This window comes from Callithrix jacchus, chromosome 15 (genome assembly GCF_049354715.1).
Source record: "Callithrix jacchus isolate 240 chromosome 15, calJac240_pri, whole genome shotgun sequence".
Classification (NCBI taxonomy): domain Eukaryota; kingdom Metazoa; phylum Chordata; class Mammalia; order Primates; family Cebidae; genus Callithrix; species Callithrix jacchus.
Genome location: NC_133516.1, coordinates 46,824,225 through 46,831,742, shown reverse-complemented (window position 1 = coordinate 46,831,742; position 7,518 = coordinate 46,824,225). Strand labels below are relative to the sequence as shown.

Genomic DNA, 7,518 nt, shown 5'->3' with positions numbered 1-7,518 from the left:
GATCAAATAATAGTTTTACATTCTTAGAAGTCATTTAATATGTGTCAGACTTGAGAAAGGAAAGAGGATATAAGAGTAAAGGGAATAGATAGTCATTGCCCCCTGGAGTTTCAAATCCAACAGAAGAAATATAATTCAGGGAATTTCACATTCTTGACATTTTTTCCCCCGTGCAGTTGTCTCCTGTTAGAATTTTGGCATAAATTTACTTAAAAATATATTTACATATAAATACACAGTATTTGAGCATATCAGGGAATAAAATATAGAACTTATCTAGCAAAATGTTTAAGGACATAGTCGAAATATTGATGAATTAATGGGCAAATGCCAAATGCCAAAGTCCTGAAATCAATTAGGCAGCATCGTTAAATGTCAGCTATCAGAATAATTCCACTCCTTGTGGCCTGGCTGATTTTCATGAGATTTGTGGTCTGTGGGATTATAAGGTTCGACTTAGAGGCTGTCTTATCATTTTGATTGGATTCCCCATTTAATGGAAAAGGTCTACTCACATTCAGTAAATATTAGTGAATGGTTTTAAGATGAAGGAATTAGCTTAATTTGTTGGATACACTTTAGACAGCAGTGTTTCTCAAAGTATGGAATTAGGGGGACTGCATCCAGTATTGGTTTTGATTTGTTTTATTTTTAACAGGTATCTCCAGTCAATTCTGCACAGGTAGTATACACAAAGTATAATTTGAGAAATATTGCTTTAGGAAAGGTAGCTGGATTTACTTTCTGAGAGACATTAAAATATGGTCAGAATGGTTGTGAAGAAGACACTAGGCACTTTGAATAAGTGTAAATTTGTACTGTGAAAATTACATCTAGGTGGAGAAATTACTTGGAAGCTTGAGTTGCAGTCTGGATTGCTCCACATTTACATTTTCGTATGACCCAGAAGGATGAAATCCATTTCCTCAAACTTTAAGCTTGATTAACTCAACCTTGGTTTACAAGTGCCTCCATAGAACTGTGTAGGTAGAAAATACTAAAAACAATGCTTTCAAGGGATTTTCTGTTGATTTGGGAGAATAAGCCATGTTCATAAGGCTTTTAAATATCAGCATGGGTTAGCAGATAATTAGTTGTTGATGAGAACCCTAGAAATAATCAATGTAATGGGAATTCAGAAGTAGGAGAGTTCTGGTCCAAATAGCAGGCTAATGGCAGGCTGTGTTGAAGATGAGGGACTGTCTGAGCTCTGTAAGAGATGAAAGGTGTATCTTGGAAGAGTGAGACTAGGGCATCCCTTGTGGGGACCACAGCACAAATTCTGTGGGAAAGCATTGGAGAGTGTTGGCTTGATGTTTCCATCAGACATTTGTTCTCAAAGGGAACATGACCATCAGAAAGCTTTTCAGAAATCTTCAGAATGATTTAGGTTGTCACAACTGGGGAAATACTACTATGATTTAATGGGTCGAGTCTGAAAGTTATAGGCATCCTACAAGGTGTGAAGTAGACACACAAAATGGTAAATTTTCCTGAGTTCTGGATGACTTTCAGATGTCCTGCCAGACATTCATGAGGTTGAAAACCTAAATATAATTATTTTATGTATAACCTGGACTATAGATTGATAGATATAGATAGATAATGCTTTATTATTATATTTTCCAGGACTGCAACTACAGAGGATAGGTTATAGTTGATTACCTTCAGAATTATACCAAGCATTGTTCACCATTTCAGAATATCATATCACCAATCGACGATGACAGTACCACTCTTGGAAATTTCATTTTGAGAACTGATTTAAGTTTGTGGCTGTCACACTCATGGTAATTCTATGCATGTATATATGATTGTCCTTAGTTCTTATTTCAAACTGTCAAATGGAAAGTGAAAGAATGAGCGATATTCTGTGAGTATTCTAACTTTTTTAAAATCCACAATGATGATATCTAAATGGATGCACAGATAAGTATGTCTTCTAGTGTGATCATGCCTGAGCACTTATATTTTAAAATGTTATTTCATTATAAATTAATTTCTATATTTCTCCTCTATCTTTTAATGAAGTCATTATGTTAATATTTTTCAAACTGTTGGTTATGTTGTCAAATATTCATAATAGAAAGCAGATGTAGGGCTGGATAAGCATGAAAACTCTGTATTAAGAAGTCAAATCTGAGAATTACAGGGACATATTTGCTTAAATTCACTGTAGTGGGAGCTGGGATGGGCATGGAGTGGAGTGAACCTTTGCTCAGTTTTACATCTTTCTCCCTAGTGCCAAGATAACTGATTTGTTCAAATACATCAATTTTTAGTAATTCATTTTAGCAAGATAAATAGGCTCTTATATGTTTTTTCAGTATTTAAATTATTTATCTGATATGGATGTTTATGGAATAATGGACTTGGCCAAGGAAATGGCTGTCATATGTCTTCTTTATCAGCATCTTCAGTGTATCAAAATGCTTTCCTTCTGTTTAAATACCAGAGCTGCAGAGGGGTCTCCGCTGAGAAGGATTATCTGAATAAGCCATTTTTGTGATAAGAACATACCCCAACAGCCTTTCCCCCACCTTCAGTTTATGTTCTTAAGCTCTACAGAGAACCTTCTCTTTTTTTCGTTTTACAAACTAAGCAATGCTTTTTCCCTGACAGATGGCTGAGGCTTGCCAGAACTCCATGCTTCTCCAGAAACTATCCCTCAGGCAACTCTGAGGTCCACTTAAACCAAACTCCAGCAAAAGGGAGAAATCTCCTGTTTCCTCAAAGGTATAGTGACATGGCAAGGCATGGGGATAACATCTCCAATAGCTGGGACTAGAAGTTGTTCATAATTATGGTGAGAGATGTGGTATCAGGATAAACCCTAAGCCTGGTTTCCCAATATCCAAGTATGGCGGATATATTGTTTTCTAACGAGTTGCTTTCACTTAGAAAACAAGTATATTTTATGTGTCACTTTAATAAACAAGAGAAAGAAGTCATAAAATCAATAGTGATCGGTTACAGAAACATGAGCTACATATTGCTGGTTAGGTGTTTAATAAAAAGATCATGTAGACCCAGGCTCAAAGAACCCCAAGTCATTGTTTGAGATGGGTTTCTATGCTGAGGGCTAAATAACCAGGAAACAGCAAATGTGGTCCTCATTTTGTGCGGAGATTGCAGCCAGATGCCATCTTTGCTGTTCTTGGACCTGACATACCCATTAAGGAAAGGTTGTTTAGACCACAAATAGTATGCTAGATAAATAAAGCTTATTTGTGGTAAGGATACAGCTTTGATTTGTCTAAAACAATAGCCATTTTTACCAAGAAAACGCTCTTTGTAATGGGATACACCCAAGAATTCTGATCCAAGAATCGTTTCAGGATGGTTACCTGCTGCTGAGTACATCACATAGACTGACTTTGTTTTGGATTATGGTCTTCTAGGAAATTGTTTTGGCATCAGGTAGATTCTGGCTAGAACTGTCAACTGGGCAATATTCAATAGTGTGGTCATGTTTAAGAGTTTGGGCTTTGCAGGCTAATAGATTTGGGTTTAAAACCCTCGGCTCTATTCATGAGCTAGGGGTATTCTGGGAAGTTACTATAAACGCAACAATGACAACATTGTGTTATGAACAATTTTAAACATAAACAGAATTAGAGAAAATAACTCAGTGGTCTCTGTGTACCTATCACTAGCTTCAAAAGTTGTCAATATTTGGAGCAAGTTACCTAACCATGTTCTCATCAGCAAAATGGGATTCATAATGATTCTAACATTCAAGAGTTCTTGGCTGCGCGCGGTGGCTCAAGCCTGTAATCCCAGCACTTTGGGAGGCCGAGGTGGGTGGATCACGAGGTCAAGAGATCGAGACCATTCTGGTCAACATAGTGAAACCCCGTCTCTACTAAAAATACAAAAAATTAGCTGGGCACGGTGGCGCGTGCCTGTAATCCCAGCTACTCGGGAGGCTGAGGCAGGAGAATTGCCTGAACCCAGGAGGCGGAGGTTGCAGTGAGCCGAGATCGCGCCATTGCACTCCAGCCTGGGTGAAAAGAGTGAAACTCCATCTCAAAAAAAAAAAAAAAGAGTTCTTGCAGAGATTATAAAAGCAATAGTATATATATATATATGACCTCTTAGCACAGAGGCTAATGTATAATAAATGCTCTCAAAAGTTTATTCCATTTTGAACTAGGAATACCTTAGCTTTAAAGAAGGATCATTGTGCTTTTACAGGCCTTCGGAGTTTCACAGAGAATATAGGCCCTTAGCATAAAATGATTAGATCTTATATTTAAAAAATAACCCCCCATATAATACAGGGATAGTCTGCTCTTAGCAAAATTTCCAAATGACCCTTGAAAGGCAAAAACTTCCCTAAAGATGATGCTGTCCTTGAAAAAAAAATCATTAAAATAAAACAAAAAGTTTGTGGCTAGAAAATCTTACCCCAAGTAAAGAATATCCTTTTTTGCTCAGGTCTGCAGGCCACCAGTGCTGTAGATGACCTCAGAGTGAACAGCAATCTTGCCATTTCCTTTTGGCTATTCTCAGAGGCCTTTATGGCAGCAAGGGAGAGCATTCTTTTGGTGCCAGAAATAGTTACTGCCTTTGGGTTAGACTGAGAAAGTTTTGCTGAGCTTCAGGATCCAGAGTGATTAATTTTCAGAAAACTCTCCAAGGCCTATTAGATGGGGCTCCTCTGCCAGGAGAGGTGTTGGGGAAGGCTAGTTTTCTAGGATGAAAACTGAGCTGCTTTGCCAAGCAGATCCACATAGAGGGTGCTGGGGGAGAAATGTAGTTTTATCCTTAATTTGTAGTGATTATTATGACCTTCAAAGAGTCCAAATAGGATATAGAATTTTAAAAATCCACAACTTGGGTTATTTATTTTGGAGCCAAAAGCAAGTTAATTTTAAAATGGGAGGAATACCGTGGAAGAAATACTTTCAGGTCTTGATCCTGTTACTTATACTGGTGTGTACTGATGTGAACTTGAACAAATTCCTTAGCCCATCCTAACTTCAGTTTCCTTGTCTACAAAATGGAGGTTAGAATAGTCTCCTCCGCCTGAGGTTTTTGCCAGGGAGAAAGAGAAAATACAGGTAAATACATGTACATTGCTTTTAAATACTAGAATAAGACTCATCATCATCATCGTTATCATTAGCTTTACTACTATTTTGGTGAGTTGATCAGTGATGCTACTGGATGAGAACCTTTTCTGAATGGCATTTCTCTTGCCGTTGGCTTGGACATAGGCAGGTAAACGCAACGTGGAAATGTTGATGCAGTAGTTATTTGTTTTTCTTGTACCAAATTGCAGAGAATCCATACATGTAAGTACTATGCACTAACCGATTGCGCAACTGGAGCTCCATGGAATCCATACATAAAGCATACCTCTTCGCTTCTCCTTGGCATCCAACCTGTTGGCTCTACATTTACTTTCAACGATGAGTCAAGACTGTACCTGGCAAGAAGGGAGTTCAAAATCAACAACAAAAGCTATTTATTTTGGTTTTGATCTTAGCCCTGGGCATTTTACTAAGTATTCAGAACTGATTTGTTTAATGAATGAATACATGAATGAATGGTACATTTCCATTGTCTATTCTGCTTCTTTTCCCTAGAGAACTGTGTTAGGCTGTGATTTCCTTGTTGTTTTTTTCTTATGTTTGTTTTAGCTGTACAACCCTAGATTAAACCACTAGTGCATTTATGTATTTCTCTCTTGTTTTATAACCCCCTAATTTCTTATTTTTGTTTAAACAGAAGTTAAATAGTAAAAACTTTGAAGTATTTAATTTTGTTTAATTAAAAATATTTAATAAACATTCATCTGAAAGAAGTATTGAATTTTAAAAAGCAACTTCAACAAGCCCTTTTTTAGAAGAGCACAATAATGGTTGAAGGGGGCACAATCTATGGTGAATGAATTTGAAAGTGTCATAGATTTAAAAGTGTTTTGAAGAGACTAGTATAGAAAAGCCCAAACAAGTATCTGGGATTTAAGGATATTACTTAGAAAACATGCTTTCTTGTATGATCGTTTCTTGAATGATTGTTTCTTACATTTGTCCTTTGTGGTTGGTTGGGCACCACTATACTGACTGTATTATAATGGGATTGCTTAACACAAAGTATGCTGAACAGATAATACTTTACAACTGTATTTTAAGGTATGCATTGTTAGATTTTTGAAATCATAAATTTAAAAATGAGGCTCAGAGAGGTGAAACATCTTGTCCAAATTTGCAACAGTGGAAAGTTACAAATCCAAGGTTTGTGTTCTGATTTAACAGACTCTGAATTCCAGGCTCTAAATTTGCTGTGGAGCAGAGTGATTTTCACTAGAAAAGTAAATTGTTTTTCCACATAGGCAGACTTCTCACACAGGTAAAGGACTTGTGAGATCTTTAACTTTACTTTGCCTTTACCTTACATTGGTCTAGTTGGTAAATAGTCCCCTGATTGCCCACTCTCCAAAGGTAATAGGCCAATTAAAGAAATCAGATTAGGACCTCAGCCTCATATTCTTGAGATTTCCTTTAGTGACAAATCAGAGATGATATATCCCTCTTATTAAGAGGAGGTAAGTTTTGCAACTATTCTGTTCGTTGAAACAAATAATAAAAAAGATAAATTGTAATATTTAGTAAAAATATTCATAGGCCACAATTCAAATTCGAGTCTCAGGAAGAGTAAATGGGAGGTAAAGAAAGGACAGTGAACTCCTGATTCATTTGGCAGTGAATAGGGAGGGAAAATAACGTTTGGGCTATAACCAGGAGGGAAGGATATTGAAAATAATACTAAGTGAAGGTTGGAGATTAAACATTCTGTTCCTCCAATGTCAGTGTTAGCCTACTCCCAACTTCTCCTCTCCCCTTTCACCAAATTACCTCTCACCATGGTTACCTCCACATTCCTAAATCCAGCAGACATTCATTAGTCTTCATCTTAGTTGGTGTCCAAGCATCACTGGTACTGTTGCCTACTGTTTCTTCCTTTCCCCTGACTTCTGAGCACAATTCTCTCTGTTTTTTGTCCTAGTGTTTCTTGTCCTTTTTAGGTTCTTCTTCTTTTACCATTAGCTATTATTGGAGGTCCTAGGCCCTCTCTTACTCTAATTTTTCTGCCTAGTGATCTCATCCACCCCTGTGGTGTCAGGTTGCATGTATACTCAAATGACTCATGATTTTATCTCCAGTCTTGATCTTGCCCTTAACTCCAGACCCATATGTCAACTGTCGACTTACCATCTTTTGAATGCCTTGAAGGTACCATGCACTCAGCATGTCCAAGACCGAGCTCATGATCTTCTCTCCAAGGCCTGGTCCTCTTCCAGGGTCTCTCTCACTGAATGCCACCACTGTTTTGTCTGCTTGCTCAAGCAGAAGCCAAACATCTAATCTCTCCCTTAACCCCCTTATTCATCACGAAACTCTACTGATTTCACCCACTAAATCTCTCTTTAATCCATCTACCTTTTTCTACCTCCTTGGCATCACCTTAGGCCAAGCCATCTTGGTATCTTTTCTGAACACTGCAGCT

At 37.5% G+C, this 7,518-nt stretch overlaps 1 long non-coding RNA gene across 1 annotated transcript; it reads left to right on the top strand.

Moving 5' to 3' along the window:
• Positions 1–1,638: 1,638 nt before the first annotated feature.
• LOC118147965 (uncharacterized) lies at positions 1,639–5,946 on the top strand. The gene is made up of 3 exons (XR_004734695.3): positions 1,639–1,790; positions 2,623–2,736; positions 5,288–5,946. It is a non-coding gene; the product is annotated as an uncharacterized LOC118147965 (long non-coding RNA).
• Positions 5,947–7,518: the final 1,572 nt, after the last annotated feature.